Consider the following 18,819-nt stretch of genomic DNA (forward strand, 5'->3'; position numbering starts at 1 on the left):
GTTCTAAGTGCTCTGGGGATCCCTGAAAGGGGGAGGTGGCAGGGTCTGCTTCCACCAGGAGAAGATCACACACCTGACTGCTGCTGAGAAGGGAGTGCAGATGGAAGGAGGCTGCTGCCTGTCGCTCAGTGGGGAAGACGGGCGGCTGGGGCAGCAGCCAGGAGTGAAGCAGGCAGAGCCGGAAGTTGGGATGGCTGTGCCCTGCCACTGGCCCCAGCCACAGCGCCTCTACCCCTCAAGTTCCCTACTCCCTCTGTAGCCCCCACACCACTCCCTGCTGGCCAGGAAGGGTGAGGCAACCCTACTGAAGTTGGCAGTCACACTAGAGAGAAAAACTCAAAAATGCACACTGTCCTGCCATAAGACCCAGAATTCCTCTCCTAGGTATTTAGCCAAGAGGAACAGTGCACTAGAATGTTCATAATAGCCAAAAAGCTAGAAAGAACCCAAATATCCAAAGGGAGAAAAACTGTGCTACATTCACATGGAATTCAAATGGAATACTACTCAGCAATAAAAAAGAATAAACTACTGATAGAACATGATGATGAATAATGATAAAAGATAATGAAAAAAATATTCATAATGATGAATCTCACAACATAGTGAGTGAAAGAAGCCAGACACAAAAAAAGGATGTACCATATGATTCCATTTCTGTGAAGTTCAAGACCAGGGAAAATACGGTGGAAGGAATGTCAGCAGTGGTGACCTCAGGAGACGGAGGACGGGCATTCATCACAAAGGGGAATGAGGGAACTTGTGGGGCCTGAGGAAGTTTTATATCTTCACTGGGGGAACTGGTTACACAGGTGTATACATCTGTTAAAACATTCAACTGTATGCTCTAGATCTGAGCATTTCATCATATGTAAATTTTATCTAAAAACGTAAGCTAAATATGACTGTGCTCAGAATCCAAGTGGAAAGGGCAGACCTCGCTAAACTCCTTTGTGTGGCTGCTCCTCTCAACCTGTAGGGGCAGCTCTCTGAAGCAGGCAGAGTGTCTCCCTACCCAGACAGAAAGCATCAATTGGGACTGGGCTGGGGTTGAGCATGACTGGAGGCAGCCACCCAACATGCTGAGAAGGGGACCCCAGGACAGGGTGTGGTCACCCACAGACTGCAGGAAGAAGCCCCTTGAGAGTAAAACTACATTAGGTGAGTGTCTCCCAGGAGCAGGGAGTGGCCTGGGAGCGGGGCATATCACCCGTAGATCTGGTCCAAATGCAGAGTCTGAAAAGTCCCAACGAAGTCATTCAGAATAAAGATGAGTCCTGGCTCCTTAACACAAAAGATACTGTAAACAGGGCGAGAAGCTCACAACAGTTCTTGGGAGGGTGATGAGCAGGAGAGGGCAGGAAAAACTATGACAAAGATTCTAACATCTAACGAAGGGTCAATTAATGGAATGGACAATCAGTGATGTGGAGAATAAAGTCCAGGGAATCTCCCGGAAAGTAAAGCAAGAAGTCAAGGAGACGTCTACAGAAGTTAAGAGAGACAGGATGAATCCAGGAGGTCCAACAACCATCTCAAAGGGATCCCAGGAGGCAAGAACAGAAAAAAGGGAGGGAAGGAAGCGACCAAAGTAGCCACAGGCCAACGCTTCCCTCGGCTAAAGAAAAGCGAATGTCCTCTGATAGAAAGGGGCCTCCAAAGGCAGAGGAGGTTTCCTGGAAAAGGATCCTCGCATCCATGTTTCTTGGTGAAACACGGGAACTCTATAACGATAAAGAGAAAATCCTCAAAGCTTTCAGAGTGAGAGAAGCAGCACAAAGATGTTATTGACAAGAGAACAACACCAAACACCAAAGGCCTCCCTGGATATTAGAAAACAAGGGAGCAGTAGCTTCAGAGTTCTGAGGGGGCTAGCAGTCAAGTGGAAAGGCAAATAAAAAGCAACTCTTTGGGGGGCCAGCTCCCTAGCCTAGTGGTTAAGTTCAGGTGGCCCAGGTTTGGTTCCCAGGCGTGGACCTACACCACTCATCAGCAGCCATGCTGTGGCAGCAACACACAAACAAGCAAAAAATAGAGGAGAAAAAGACTGGCACCAATGTTAGCTCAGGGCGAATCTTCCTCAGCAAAAAAAACCAAAAAACTTTTTTTTACAGGTAATGACTCCAAGATCACTACTGACAAATGCTTCTAAAAAAAATCAAAACCATAATGCAGCAACAAATTATTTTTAATCCTAAGGAGAATTCCTTTTGTCAAATTGTTTATTTGGCTACAAAAAAGGAAGGAAGAGAAAATGAAAAAAGAATTACAGTTCAGCCTTAGGCACATCAACTTAAATTATCTTTTTTATGGTAAAATACATATAAAATTTACCATGGTGACATCTAGAACATTCACAATGTTGTGCAACCATCACTACAATCTAGTTCCAGAACATTTTCACCACTCCAAAAGGAAGCTTTGTACCCATTTAAGGAATCACTCCTCATTCCTTCCTCTCCCGGCCCCTGGCAACCATCAACCTCCTTTCTGCCTGTTCCTGGTATTTCATATAAATGGAGTCATACAACATGTGGCCCTTTGTATCTGGCTTCTTTCGCTTAGCATGTTTTCAACTTTTCTCCATGTACAGCATGTATGGGGACTTGGTTGCTTTTTTTAAAAGGATACTTAAAATTTTTATTTTAAAATTTGAATAACATAAAATTAACAGTTTTAAAGTGAACAGTGCAGTGGCATTTAGAGCCTTCACAATATGTACAACAACCGCTTCTATCTACTTCCAAAACATTTTCATCACTTCATTCCATGTTTGGCTGAATAACATTCCATTGTATGTCTATACCATGTTTTGTTTATCCATTCATCCATTATTGGATATTTGGGCAGTTTCTAACTTTTAGCTGTTGTGAATAATGCTGCTATGAAGTTTCATGTACAAGTTTTTGTTTGAATACCTGATTTCAATTCTTTTGTGTATATACTCAGGAGAGGAATTGCTGAGTCAGATGGTAATTCTAGGTTTAGTTTTTTGAGGAACCACCAAACTGTTTTCCACGGCGGCTGCACCATTACATTCACACCAGCAATGTACTAAGGTTCCAATTTCTCCACATCCTCTCCAACACTTGTTATTTTCCTTTTTTTTTTTCAATGAGAGCCATCCTACCGGTGTGAAGTGGTATCTCATTGTGGTTCTGATTTGCATTTGCCTAATGGCTAATGATGTTGAGCATCTTTCGTATGCTTGTTGTCCAGTTGCATATTTTCTCTGAAGAAATGTCTATTCAAGTCTTTGCCCATTTTTTAATTGAGTTGTTTGTCTTTTTCTTGTTGAGTTGTAAGAGTTATTTATATATTCTGGATACTAGATCCTGATCTGACATATGATTTGCAAATATTTTTCCCATTCTGTGAGTGTTCTATTCACTTTCTTGACAGTGTCTTTTAATGTACAAGATTTTAGTTTCAGTGAAGTCCAATTTACCTTTTTTTTCTTTTGCTGATAAGGACAAGGGAATGTTAGAATTCAAGAAACAGTGGTAAGCAAATAACTCAATAAAACTTAAGTCTAGATAATTCTTAATGCAAAATGAAAAAAAAAAAGCATTAGAGACCCAAAAACTCAGATAAAGGAGAAAGAGGAAGCGTAGTCAGGGAGAAGGGAAGTGACAATGCATTAAGGTCTTTATCTAGTTGGGTAGAAGATATACGTATTAACTAATTCCATATATGTAAATTTAATCATGGAAAGCACAGAAAAAAGGAAACAACTTTTAAAGCATTAGAGGAAATTAAACAGATAAAATGAAATAATCTAGTTAATCTAATGGAAAAGAGATCTGGCAGGAAAAAAATCATGTAAAATCAAAGTCTAAACATCAAAGTAATCACAATAAATGTGAATAACTCAATGTTTCCATTAAAAGACAGAGGCTATCAGATTAAGGTTTTTAACAAACTATAGAAATCATCCCTGAAAGTATAGTCTTCAGATTAAGGTTTTTTTTTAAAGCTTGGCACCTGAGCTAACAACTGTTGCCAGTCTTCTTTTTTGTTATTTTTTTAAATTGGTTTTTCTCCCCAAATCCCCCCCAGTGCATAGTTGGGTATTTTTAGTTGTGGGTCCTTCTAGTTGTGGCATGTGGGACGCTGCCTCAGCATGGCCTGATGAGCGGTGCCATGTCCGCGCCCAGGATCCAAACCTGTGAAACCCTGGGCCACTGAAGCAGAGCACGCAAACTTAACCACTCACTCAGCCACAGGGCTGGCCCCAGATTAAGGTTTTTAAAATCCAACTTTATAACAGATAAACCTAGAAGAAAATTACACAAAAAGATTGAAAGTAGAATTATTTTATAAAGCTAGTTCTGGGGAAGATGGAATAGGGGTACTCCACCTTCTCTCTCCCATAGAATGCAGTGGAACACCTTGGACAGGAGGCGTGGAGCAACTCTGCAGGGCTGCTGAAAAGTAAACAGCAGCAAGTCATTTAGACAAAGAGATCAGTACTTCTCAAGTCCCAATGAACCAACAGTGAATTTTCCATTTCTGGCATCTCCAGGCCTGGACTCATAGGCACTACAAAATCCAGAACTATGCATTCATCGGGTGCGGACAGAAAGAGTTCCAAGGGAAGCCCTCTGTCCCTGGTTGTTACGGACTGAATGTTTGTCTCCCTCTCCCAAATGCTGAAACCATAACCCCAGTGTGGCTGTATTTGGAGATAGAGCCTCTAAGGACGAAACTAAGGTTAAATGAGATTATAAGGGTGGAGCCCTCATCTGATAGGATTAGTGTCCCCATGAGAAAAGGCAACAGAGAGCTTGTTGACACTCTCTCCACAAGTGCACAGAGGAAAGGTCATGTGAGGACACAGTGAGAAAGGAGCCATCTACAAGCTAGCAAGAGAGCCCCCACCACAAAGCACATTTGCTGGCACATTTGTCTTGGACTTCCAGCCTCCAGAACTGTGAGAAAATAAATTTCTGTTGTTCAGGCCCCCCAAACTGCGGTATTTCATTATGGCGGCCACACTGACTGACACACTCGTCCAAGGAGCGAGAAACAGGGTCCTGTGAATCAGGAAGACTGGGATGATCCCCTGGGGTTTTTGTTTGTTTTTACATTCTCTCTCACCCCAGCCCCCAGACAACACCACAGCATCAATGGCCGTGATGGCGGCAGCTGAACAAGAAGGAACTCAAAACTCCAAGACAGGGAAAGCTTTCTCTCTGACCAGAAGAACTGGGGCCCAAGAGTGTGGGGGAAATCCCTTGTTTTTTCCTCTCTGTATCAGAAGAAGTGGCAGGAAGCATGAAAAAGAACAGAGAAACTTAAGCCCCAGCTTTCTAGACAGAGGACCCCTAGGAACTTGAAAGTGTCAGGGAGACCATGGAGAGGAGAGAGCTCAAGAACAAAAGATCCCATCAAGCTGTATATGAATTCCTGGGATCACTCCCAAGCAGTGGATCATGGATTTGACCCTAGACAGCATACCAAAGGCCTGGAGAAGTAAAATACAAGGGTATGCCATGACCCAGGTCCCAGAATGGCCACTAAGGCACACACAGGACAGATCAGAACAGCACTGCAACAATAATAGACAGGACATCTAAACAAGGTCAATAAGAATACAGAGGACTTGCAAAACACTATAAACCCTCTAGTCCTAACAGACGTATATAGAACACCACCCCCAACAATGGCAGAAGACATGTTCTTCTCAAGTGCAAATGGAACAGTCTTTAGGAGAGACCATATGTTTAGCGTGCAAAACAAGTCTCAATAAATTTAAAAACACTGAAATCATACAAAGTGTCTTCTCCAATCACAATGGAATAAAGCTAGAAATGAATAGCAGAAGGAAAACTGGAAAATTGACAGATACGTGGAAAATAACCAATGGGTCACAGAATAAATAAAAAGAGAAATGGGAAAATACAGATGAATGAAACTAAAACACAACATACTAAACTGAATGGGATGCAGTGAAGGCAGGAAAACTATAGCAGTAATTCCTGATCAGAGGGAAATTTATAGCTGTAAATGCCTACAATAACAAGGAAGGACAATCAGAAATCACTAACCTAACTCCATACCTTGAGGAACTACAAAAAGAAGAGCGAACTAAACCCAAAGCCAGGAGAGAAAGAAGCAATAAAGGTTGAAGCAGAGGTAAGTAAAACAGAGGACAGAAAACAATGGGGAGGATCAATAAAACCGAAAGTTGTTCTTTGAAAATATCAACAAAACTTTAGCTAATGAGAAGACACAAATAACTAAAAAGGAAATGAAAGTGAGGACATTACTACTGACCATACAGAAATAAAAGGCATTATGAGATAATTCTATGAATAATTGTATGCCAGCAAATGAGATGAAATGGACAAATTCCTAGAAACACAAAAATTACCTAAACTGGGGGCCGGCCCTGTGGCCGAGTGGCTAAGTTTGTGCACTCCGCTTCAGCGGCCCGGGGTTCGGATCCTGGGCGCGGACAAGGCACCGCTCATTAGGCCATGTTGAAGCGGCGTCCCACATGCCACAACTAGAAGGACCTACAACTACAATATACAACTATGTACTGGGGGGATTTGGGGAGAAAAAAAAATCAGGAAAAAAATAAAAAGATGATTGGCAACAGTTGTTAGCTCAGGTGCCAGTCTTTAAAAAAAAAAAAATTACCTAAACTGACTAAAGAAGAAATAGAACATCTCAACAGACCCACAATAAGAAAAGAAAGTAAATTAAAAAGTTCCCAACAGGGGCTGGCCCCGTAGCCGAGTGGTTAAGTTCGCGCACTCTGCTGCAGGCGGCCCAGTGTTTCTTTGGTTCGAATCCTGGGCGCAGACATGGCACTGCTCATCACACCACACTGAGGCGGCGTCCCACATGCCACAACTAGAAGGACCCACAACGAAGAATATACAACTACGTACTGGGGGGCTTTGGGGAGAAAAAGGAAAAAAATTTTAAAATCTTAAAAACAACCCATGATTTAAAAAAAAGTTCCCAACAAATAAAATTCTAAGACCAGATGGCCTCACTGGTGAACACCAAACATTTAAAGAAGAATTAATATCAATCCTTCTCAAATTCCTGCAAAAAATAAAAGACAATGAGTTAGGAAGGGAGCACTTCTCAACTCATTTTATGAGGGCAACATTACCCTGATACAAAGACATCACAACAAAACTATACATCGGTATCTGTTATGACTATAGATGCAAAAATCCTCAACAAAATACTAGCAAACCAAATGTAACAGCTTATTAAAAGGATTATACACCATGACCAAGCAGGCTGTATATCAGAACAGCACATCAAAGCTTTTCAAAACTGAACTGACATGGGAACCACAGTCCAATGGTAAGTAAGAAATTGTGGCCTGAATCTAACCAGGTTGATTGCCTGCTTAAAAAAAAAATTCTCTATAGGACAAACCCAGAATTCATAACATAATGTTTGAAATGTCCAGGATACAATCAATAATTACTTGACATATGAAGAACTAGAAAAATCTCAACATCTTAATGGAAAAGACAATCAACAGAAAACAAACTCAAGAATGACACAAATGTTAGGATGACTACGCAAGAACCTGAAAGAGAATATCATAACCATGCTCTAAAAATAATCAAACAAATGGAAAGATAGAAAGTTGTAGTGGAGAAACAGAAGATATAAAAAAACAGAACTAAATGGAAATTTTAGAACAGAATACAATAACCAAAATAAAAAATTCACTGGATAGGCTTAATAGCAGAATGAAGACAACAGAGGAAAGAGTTGGAGAACTTGAAGACAGATCAATAGAAATTATCCAAGTTCAACAAAAGAGAGTAAAAGGATTGAAAGAAATGAACAGAGCCTCAGGGATTTTAGAGACAATACCAAAAGGTCTAATATTTGTATTATTAGATTCCTAGAAGGAGAGGAGAAAGAGCGTGGTACAAAAAAAAATTTGAAGAAATGATGGCTGACAACTTGTCCAAATTGGCAAAAGACATAAATTTAGAGATTCAAGAAGTCCAGTAAATTCCAAACAGAATAAACTCAAAAACTCCATGCCCAGATACATCATAATCACATTTCTGAAAACTAAAGATTAAAAAAAAAATCTTAAAAGAAGCTAGAGAAAAATGATGCATTACTTACAGGGAAACAACAATTTGAATGATTAGAAATTTCTCACCAGAGACTATGGAGCCCAGAAGCAAGTGGCACAGTTTTCATGAGCAGAAAAAATAACTGTCAAACCCAGAATTCAATATCCAGTGAAAATACCCTTCATTGATGAAGGCTAAATAAAGACATTCTCAAAAAGAGGAAAACTAAGAGAATGCATTGCTAGCAGATCTGCTCTGAAAGAACTGCTAAAGCAAGTTTTTTAGACAGGAGGGAAATGATACCAGAGGGAAATATGGAACTTCAAGGATGAAGGATGAGCCACAGAAATAGTAAATACCTGAAAAAATTAAAGACAGAACTACCATATGACCCAGCAATCCCACTTCTGGGTATATATCCAAAGGAAATAAAAACGCTATGTTGAAGAGATATCTGCATGCCCACGTTCACTGCAGCGTTATTTACAGTAGCCAAGACATGGAAACAACCTAAGTGCCCATCAATGGATGATTGGATAAAGAAAACGTGGTAGATATACACAATGGAATATTATTCATCCATAAAAAAGAGGGAAACTCTGCCATTTGTGGCATCGTGGATGGACCTTGAGGGTTTTGTGCTAAGTCAAGTAAGTCAGACAGAGAGGGAGAAATACTATATGATCTCACTTAATGTGGAATCTAAAAAAAAAAAGACAGTTATAGAAAAAGAGATTAGATTTGTGGTTAGCAAAGGCAGGGGGTGGAGGCGGGGGACTGGAGGAAGGTGGTCAAAGGTACAAACTTCCAGTTATAAGGTAAACAGGTACGGGGGATGGAAGACACACATGAGGACTATAGTTACTGCTGTGTGGTATATTTGAAAGCTGCTAAGAGAGTAAATCCTAAAAGTTCTCATGACAAGTTAAAAAATATTTTTCCCTTTTTTTGTATCTATATGAGATGATGAATGTTAACTAAACAGTGGTAATCATTTCACAATATAAGTCAGCTCATTACGCTGCATACATGAAACTTATACAGCGCTGTACATCAATTATATCTTAATAAAACCAAAAAACATAGGAAATATCTGGGCAAATAGAATATTCTTCTCTTCACTTTCTTTAAAATATGTTTGATGTTCAAAAGCAAAAATCGTAACATTACTTGATGGGATTTCTAATGGACATCGATGTAACACATTATGACAACTACAGCATAAAGAGGGTAGGATAAAAGAACCTATACAGTGGTCAGGTTTCTACACTGCATTTGAAGTGGGAAAATATGAATTCTAAGAAGATTGTAACAAGTTAAGCATGTACAGTTACGCGCCACAAAGGACGTTTCGGTCAACGATGGACACGAATACGACAGCGGTCCCGTAAGATTAGCACCATATAGCTAGGGGTGTAGTAGGCGGTACCATCTAGGTCTGTAAGTGCACCCTGTGATGCTCACACAGTGATGAAATTGCCCAACAACACATTTCTCAGAACATGTCCGCGCCGTGAATCAGCACATGACTGTACCCTTTCGTGGCCCTTGCTGAGTCCAGGATCCGCCCTTCACGCCCATCCCCATGAAGCTGGTCATCCATCTGCTGGGCTGGGGAGAGAGAAGAATGGCTTCACCCTGTTCTTCAGGGCTTAACTGCCAGTCAGAGCCCTGGAGGACGTTGGGGTTTTCGGGGGGTTTTAGTGGCAGGAAAATTAGTTGGCTCTCTATGAGGCAGGGAGGGTCCTGACAGCTGGATCTCTGTCAATTCTTGGGGCAAGCTCTGGCCTAAATTTCAGTCCTCAGGCCCCTGCCTATATTTATCGTGAGCCCAGGCAGGCAGACCCCTCGCCCACCTCTGTCGTGGCAAGCTCCCCTGGGTGGGTGGCAGGGGGAGCCTCTGTTGGGAGATCTGAGGGCAGCTGAACCCCAAGCTCTTGTGAGAGCCGGCATAAGAATGGGTGGGGGCCTGTTCTTCAGAGTCGAGGCGCTCAGAGTGAGCGCGAGCCCAGCAGTATTGAGCGCTGGGCCTCGGGGAAGGTGAGACTCCTCAAAGCAGGGCCTCTGTTATTTAGACCCCCTTCTGGGGGTCACATCTGCTTCTCTGCTCCCTCCCCCTCCCCTAACCTGGACAATGTGGTCTGTGTGCTGGGAGTCGGTCACCCCCCTCCTCCGCTGAGCAGACAAGGCCAGGGTGGGGAGCGGGAGGAGAGACCCAACCTGCTTTTGGTTCCTTGGAAGGATTCTATTTCCTGCTGCCACAGAACCTTGGCACACGCTCTCCCCTCTGTTTGGCACGATTTTCCCTCCTTTCTTGTCTAGTTAACTCCCATTCCTTCTTCAGGCCTCTTAAGTGTCACCTCTGCGGGGAAGTCTTCCCCAGCTAGTTAACTCCCCCTGTTACAGGTTCATTTATTTGGGTGATTATTCACATTAAGCAAATAATCCTGAGGGCCTGGTTTACTCACCGACGTGTCTCTACCACAGAGCAGGGACTGAATAACCATTCAGTGATGGACAAGGAGCTGAGCCCAGTGAAACGTGGGGAGGAGAGAGGCTGGCCTGGGGAGGCAGACAGACAGACAAAGCCATAGCTCTCAGGCAAGGGTTTCCTGTTTGGGACCCTCCCTGTCCTCCTCTGTAAAGAGCAGCATGGCAGTCCCAGGGCACAGGGCTGTGAGAGCCCCTGAGCAGCTGCTAGCAGAGTACTTACACACGCTAGTGCTGGCCCACAGAAGTGTTCCCGCAAGTCACCTCCCCACTTCCCACAGCTGCTCGCTGAAGGCCGCCTGGAAGGCCTGTTGCTGAACATCTGAGAGCTCATGGAATATTCTCAAAAGCAGCTCGAGGCCACCCAGAGAGCACAGGTTTAGAGGTGTCGGGCCTTGAGTGACATTCCCAATTCCTTTGCATCCAGCTCTGTGACTTTGGACCTGGTGCTCTCAGCTTCGGCTTCCTCAGGTGTGAAAGGGGGGCTCTCCACACCCACCTCCTGGGGAAGGCACGGCACTCCACACGTGCTCCCTTCCCTCAGATCAGAGCCCAGCACCACAGCGGCCACGTATGGCTCCGCCCGCCCTTCCTCGGGCTCACTCACTAGCTGTGTGACTGGAGGCAAAGCGCCACCTCTCTGAGCTTTGGTGGTAATACATGCCTCACCAAGTTGTAAGGAATAAGTGAGAAGGGAGGGTGAGAACCCTTCATAAACCCGGTGCTCCAACTGAGTGAGGGATTGTGATGTCTGCTTCTGCCTCCCGGCGACCCCCTCTCCTGTTCTGTGACCCCCTCTGCCAGGCCACCTCTGCTCAGAGACCCCACAGATGGTTCAGGCTCCTTTACCAGAGTAAAAGCTTCAGGCACCAGGGCCAAACTTCATGCCATGCCCTGCCTGGGCCTCTGTTAGCCCCTGGGGGCCAAGTCCGAAGGGGAGCGTGGACAGACCCCAGGAGCCCTGGAGGCAGAGAGAGATCGCAGCCAGCCAGAGGTCCTACGGCTGTGGCCCCTGGCTGGGGCAGTGGGGGCTGTGATCAGAGTCTGAGCCCGGATGGGGTGGTCTGGGGACCCTGATAAGCAGCTTCGGGGCTATCAGGTGGGGGCCCTTCCACTTAGAAGGAGCCTGTGGGGCCACGGTAGGACCTGCAGCCCCCTCCCGCCCAGGGCTGTCTCCTGGATGGCTGCTTTCCCATCTCTGCCTCCTTAGAGCCCTTAGGGGAGTTAGGACGGGAGTCCATCTCCCTTTCTGCAAGTCACATGGAGACTCTGCCCCTCGCCTGGCCAGCATGGGGGTGAGGGACACGGTCCAGGTCCTTGGGCCCAGCATTGCATCCTAAGAGCTTTTGCTTCAGACCAGGAGCTTCGGGGCTCTCCCGAGGCCAGGGTGGGCGGTCTGGGCCCTTATCCTCTAAGGTCTTACTCCACCGCTGCCGCTGTCAGCCCTCACCTCTCATTGAGACCTTCTTCGGATGAAGTCCTTAAACCACATGCTCAACGTCGAGGTGAAGGACGGTCAGATCTGCAAGAGTCCTGCAGACTTGTGGAGCTCAAGTCCCTCATTTATGTAGAGAGGAAACCGAGGCCCAGAGAGGCAGGGAGAATTATCCAAAGCCTGAGGGCTCCCTCTGCCTCCCAGCATCGGGGAACCCACGACCCTAAGAGGAACAGGAAGGCAGCAGCAGAGACGCACACATGCACACACACAGCACACATGTATGAAGCCCACACAGACACACAACACATGGAGATACATATTGAAAAACAGAGATTCAGCTGGTAAAATTTCTCCTAATTTTCCCTTGGCTGCTTTACTAAGTTTCATGAAGTTGGCAGTTTTGTACAAAGATAAAAGAAGGCCAGAAAATATGGTCATCTGATGTCTCACTCACAGCACAGTCACTGGCAAAACTCATCCTGGAATCAAGGACTTTGAGAGGCTCTGGGAGGTTCTTGCTCTCCTGTTTTGGTTTGGAAACAAGGGACCCAAAGCAAGAGCCTGATGTGGTTCCAGGAGCTGAACAGGCATGAAAGAGAAAAGGTGGAAAACCGTTCCAATCCTTCCTCTCCATGGGGTAGACTGGGACCTGAGACCTGGGGGTGCGTTCAGCCCCCCGCTGGAGACGGCCCGTCATCCTACCTGGGTTCATCCCGACTGGCCCGCGAAGCTGCTCCTAGCCCACCCTGATGCGTGCCCACTACATCCGGCGTTGGACCTGCTCTGTCTTCCTCAGCAGACTCTGAGAATTCATCTGATCCTTTATTTGTCCCCAAATACTCCGTGAGCAGGCACCTTGTCTGGTTCTTCTCTGTGCCCCAGCACCCACCATGGGCCTCCTCCTGGGAGGTGCTCCAAGAAAGCCTTACACCGAACAGACCCGACCCCACAGACAGTGCCCACGCGTGCTCAAGATCTCCGCATGCTCCCTCACACCCTCTATGCCTTGCAGCCCCACGAGCAAGGGGACGTGTGGAGCAATGAACCCAGATGCAGTGGGGTCCCAGCAATGGCTTCCCTGGGGGCTTTGCCCACGGCCATCAGCTTCAAAGAGATGACTGTCTGCCAATTTTATAATAGAGAAACTGAGGCTCCAGGAGGAAACACATGGCCCTGAGGCACGGAGGAAATCAGGAAAAAAGGCAGGACTACAACTCAGCTCTCCAGACTCCAGAACCCAAGCTCTGTGCACAAACATGCTATGAACCAGACTGATCTTGTGTGTGTCTCTGCGGGGCCTTTTTCAGTGTCAAAAGCAATGGATTCAGACCTGAGTTTTGCCACTTACCAGTAATGTGATTCTGAGTATACTGCTTCATCTCTCTGAGCTTCAGTGTCCTCATCTCTAATGGGGATGACAGTATAGTCATGCACCCCATAACAATGTTTCAGTCAATGACAGACCACACATATGATGGTGGTCCCATAAGATCAGTACCATACGGCCTAGGTGTGCAGTAGGCTATACCATGTAGGTTTGTGTAAGTGCACTCTGTGATGTTCACACAATGACAAAACCACCTAACAACGCATTTCTCAGAACATATCCCCATCTGTAAGGATGCATGACTGTATATAGGATTCCCCATAGAAAACACTAAAAAACCGTACAAAGAGATAGGGTAAAAAACTCAACAGATAAATTATAACGGAATACTAAAAAAAATTCAAATAATCCAAAAGAAGGCAGGAAAGGAGAAATGAGAACAAAAACAGAAGAAACAACCAAAACAAAACATGGTAGATCAAAATCAAATATACAAATAATTACTTTAAACGTAAATGATCTAAACACACCAACTAAGATACATAGATTGTCAGATGGATTTAAAAAAAAAAAAGACCCAACTGTATGCCATCTGCAAGAAACTCACCTTAGCTATAATGATCTAGATAGATTAAAAATAAAAGGATGGAAAAAGATATTCCAGTCAAACACTAATTAAAAGAAAACTGGAACGGTTATATTAATATTGTACAAATTAATATTGTACAAATATAAAGCAAAGAAAATCCCCAGGGATAAAAGGGACACTACATAAGGATAAAGGATCAGTTTACCCGTGAAGATATAACAATCTTAAATGTTCCTAACAACATAGCCTCAAAATGCATAAAGCAAAAACTGATGGAACTGAAAAGAAAAACGGACAAATCCACAGTTGTTGTTGAAGATGTCAACTGTTTCCTCTCAGTAATTAATAGAACAGGCACACAGAGAAATCAGCAAGGATGAAATCTAAACACCACGCCAACCACCTGGATCTCACGAGACACTTCACTCAACAGACCTTCCTCTCAAGTGCACACAGAGCATTCACGAAGACAGACCACATCCTGAACCAAGAAACAAACCTCAATGAATTTAAAAGAACTGAAATCAGACAAAGGATGTCCTCTGATCAAAATGAATTAAGTTGGAAATTAATAACAGAAAGATAATTGGAAAATCTCTAAATGTTTAGAAATTAAACAGCACCCTGCCAAATAATCTGTGGGTCAGAGATAAAATCTCAAAAGAAATGAGAAAATACTTTGAAGTGAACAAAAATGAAAATGCAACACACCAAGATTTCTGAGGTGAAACCAAAGTGCTTAGATGTTTACGGCATTCAGCGCTTCTAGGAGGAAAGTACCAATGAGATACGCCAGAGAAACGCTGACAGAAAGAAGTAGAAGGGGCGAAATCATATCAAATGAAACAGAATTCAAAGCTAAAAGCATTCACTAGGAAAAAAGAGAAGTTTTCTTAAGATAATAGTTAATAAAAACTTACTATATGCCAGGCACTGCTCTAAGATATTTATATATATTAACTCTTATGTTCTTAACTGCTACCCCAAACAAAACATATGTTAACTTTTGTTCATCTAACACCATAGTTTCAAAAAAAAACACTATTAGAAATCTGAGGACAGAGTAATAAATCTAAAACCTTAGTGAGAAGCTTCAGTGTACCTGTTTTAATAAGTCAATATATCAAGTAAAAAAAGAATAAGGACACAGAGTTTAAATTACATAATTAACAAGATATATAATAAATACACAGATAAATTTGGTACCCAACTAAGACAGAACATTCAGTCTTTTTAAACACACATGGACTATTTACAAAAACTGACCATCTGTTAGGACACAAAGAAAAATCCCAACAAATTCCAAAAGAGCAGAACATACAGATCTATTCTCCGAATAAAACAGGTAAGAAAATTTGAAGTTAACCACAAAAGCACAGCCTAAAATATCTTTTTAAAATACCCTTTTAAATTATTCTTGGCTTAAAGAGGAAATCAAAACTGAAACTAGGAGCTAACTAGAAATGGATAAAAACTAGAGCAATATTGTGGGGATGTGTTGAAAGTGATCCTCAGAGGAAAATATACAGCTTTAAATGCTTCCTTAGGAAACAAGAAAGACTTAAATAAAAGATAACACAAAAAACAAAATGAAACAAAAACTAGAGCCCAATTCTGTGAAAATAAAGGCAAAAGTCCCAAATAAAGTCCTAGCAAAAGGAATCTGGAGGTTTGTCACAGGAGCGAAACACCGTGACCAAGAAAGGCACACCCCGAGCCAGCCAAGCGCTTCAGGCCTGGTGCTTCCAGCTCAGCGCACTCTGCTTCCGGAGCCAGGGCCCGGTTCTTGAGTGTGGAACCACGCCACTCATCTGTCAGTAGCCATGCTGTGGTGGTGGCTCACACAGAAGAACTAGAAGCACTTACAAGTGGGCTATACAACCATGTACTGGGGCTTGGGTGCAGGGTTGGGAGGCCAGCCCAGTTGTGTAGTGGTTAAGTTTGCACACTCCACTTCAGTGGCCCAGGGTTCATGGGTTCGGATCCCAGGCACAGACCTAGTACTGCTCATCAAGCCATGCTGTAGTGGCATTCCACATAAAACAGAGGAAGATTGGCACAGATGTTAGCTCAGTGACAATCCCCCTCAAGCAAAAAGAGGAAAATTGGCAACAGATGTTAGCTCAGGGCCAATCTTCCTCACCAAAAAAAAAAAAAAAGAGAGAGAGAGAGAGAGAGAGCAAGAGAAAGATTGGCAACACATGTTAGCTCAGAGCAAATCTGGCCCAGAAAAAAAAAAAGGCACATCTCACAAATACAAGGATGGTGAGCACAAGGAGAATTGCTACCGTCATTCACCGCATTTATAGATTAAAGGAGAAACCCCACAGATTCTAAAAGAAAAAAATCTGTATAGCAAAAATGCAAAGGAAATGACAAACCAAGAAAAAATATTCATAACTCACATTTCAGAAAACGGACTAATTTCCTGAATATATGCGTTCTTTTGTATCAATTTTTCAAAGCCAACAATTAATAGAAAAATATACCAAAGTCAGTTCTCAGGAAAAGAAATGCAAATAACTCTTACGCATAGAAAAAAAAAAAACCTTGATCCACTCATAACTAGAGAAATGCAAACTAAAACTGTCCAGAGAGATCTCGGTTTCTAAATATCATTCTCCAATAAAAAGAACCAAAGCTTCTTGGAAGAACAGCTGATTCTAGGGCTGGGGTGGGAGGAATGGGAAACGAACCTGAAGCATCTTAGAGTGCCAGAAAATAAGGAAATGAAAAGAAAAAAAAAGATGGTGCATGTTAGGTCCACAGGAGCCCACCTGAAGGGGCTCCTAATGGCCAAAGATGGAATGACCCAACCAGCAAAATGAAGCCCGATAGTATTGAATTATAACCCAAAGAATAAAATCATTAAGTGGAGGAGAACGGAAAATATTCCTTACACAGGGAATGTAAAGAGCCGCCTCCTTCACACCGCAGCAGCCACCTCCGGGTGCCACCCACGTGACAGGCTCTGGGCTGGGGCAGGACGGTAACGACCGCCCCCAGGGAGCTCACAGCCTGCGGTGGGGTGGACAGAGGTCAGGGGTCTCCAGTCACCTCCCACAAGGGCACCCCCCCAGGTCCCCTGGCCTCTCGACCGCTCTCCTGTCACCATATTTTTTTTGGTTTCTCAGTCCTCTTTCAGTCACCTGAGATATAAATTACATGAAATAAAATGCACCCATTTTAAGTGTACAGTCCAGTGTGTTTTGACAAATGTATGTCCCTGTGTAACCACCACCTCAGTCAAAATAACATTCCAGCACCCCGGAAAGTTTCCTCCCGCCCCAACCCTGGTGTAACCACTGTTCTGTCACTTGAGCTTAGTTTCGCCTGTTTGAGAATTTCATAAAAATGGAGTCACACCATATGTGGGCTGTTGAGTCGGGCTTCTTTCATTCAACATCATAGCTGCAAAATGCATCCACGTGGCTGCCTTCACCGACGACGTCTTCCTTGGCGTTGCTGAGAAGCGCCCCCTCGGCTGGCCGGCCCCCAGGTGCTTCGTCCCTTCACCTGCGGAGGAACCACCCGGGGGAAGCGGGGGCGGGGTGCTTCCAGTTTAAGCCCCTAAAAGCAGAGCCGCTGTGAACGTTTCTGCACAGGCCTTTGTACGGGCGCATGCTTTCATTTCTCTCGGGTAAACACGCACCAGTAAAATAGCTGGATGACACGGGAGGCCTCTCACTTTTTAAGAAAACGTCAAACTGTCTTCAAAAGTGGTGGGAACGATTCCCAGCCGCATCCGCAGCGAGTGAGTTCCAGTTGCTCCGCATCCTCACGAGCACTTAACATGGAGCATCCCCTTTTATGAGGCCACGTTAACAGGGGTAGGGGAGCACCTCATCGTGGCTTTCATTTACATTCCTGCATGTCGATGCCGAACGTCTTTTCATGTGCTCATTGGACGTCCATATATCTTTGTTGAACTGTCGGTTCCAATATTTGGCCCATTTTCAAAATGGAGTTTTTACTTCTTCTTCTTGAGTTACAGTTTTGAGTCATGTTTTCATTAAAACAGATCAGAGCCCTCACAAGGCCTCATCCCAGGGAATCTGGAGTGAAATCCAAGAACCAGGGCCTGGTCCTCCACAATCTGGCCATGCTCCCTGGCCCTCGGCTCAGTCCTTTCTTCCACACAGGCTGCCTGGCCGCCCTCTGAGCCAGCCGGACATCTCTTACCAGGAATCATCTTATTTAGGATTCTCTGGGCACATTTAGTGTTCACCCACTCCCCCAAAATAAGCTGGGACTTTCCTGCCTCTTGGGCTTCTGGCACTGCTGTTGAATAAAGAAATAAATGAGTGAATGTATGCCTCTTACCCAGATGGAGAGGTCAGCAAAGTTTTCTGAGGAAGTGACACTGCGTGATGATCACAGAAGAGTAAAGAGGAGTTAATCAGATAACAAGGTGGAGAAAAGGGAATCCAGGTAGCGGGGTCAGCATGTTCAAAGGCCCTGTGGCAGGGGGGAGCATGGTTGGTTCCAGAAACTGCAAGAAAGGTAGAGGAGTGGGAGAGATAGGGAGGAGAGGGCAGCAAGGGGTTATGTTTTTAGTCTCTATATCAAGACCCTGAGCAAATGGGAAGTTCCCAAGGTTTCTGGGGTAAGGGGAATGGAGGTAATGGTGATTGATGATTTAAGCATTCCTCTGGCTGCCAAGAGAGGAAGCAGAGGGGCCTCTTAAAGACACCCCCACAACAGTCCAGAGAGGAGTCAGGAGTGGTCTGGAACCCAGTGGAGACTGTGCTGGTGGTAAGCGGACAAAGATCAAAGAAAGCTTTAGGAGGTGAAGATGTGCGGGCCTTGGTGACGGACTGGTAGTGAAGGAGAGGGAGAACGAGGACAAGCCCAGGGTCTCTGGCTCTTGGGTGGAAGGATGGATGGCAGTCCCTTTCGCAGA

The sequence above is a fragment of the Equus asinus genome, chromosome 28 (genome assembly GCF_041296235.1).
Source record: "Equus asinus isolate D_3611 breed Donkey chromosome 28, EquAss-T2T_v2, whole genome shotgun sequence".
Lineage (NCBI taxonomy): Eukaryota > Metazoa > Chordata > Mammalia > Perissodactyla > Equidae > Equus > Equus asinus.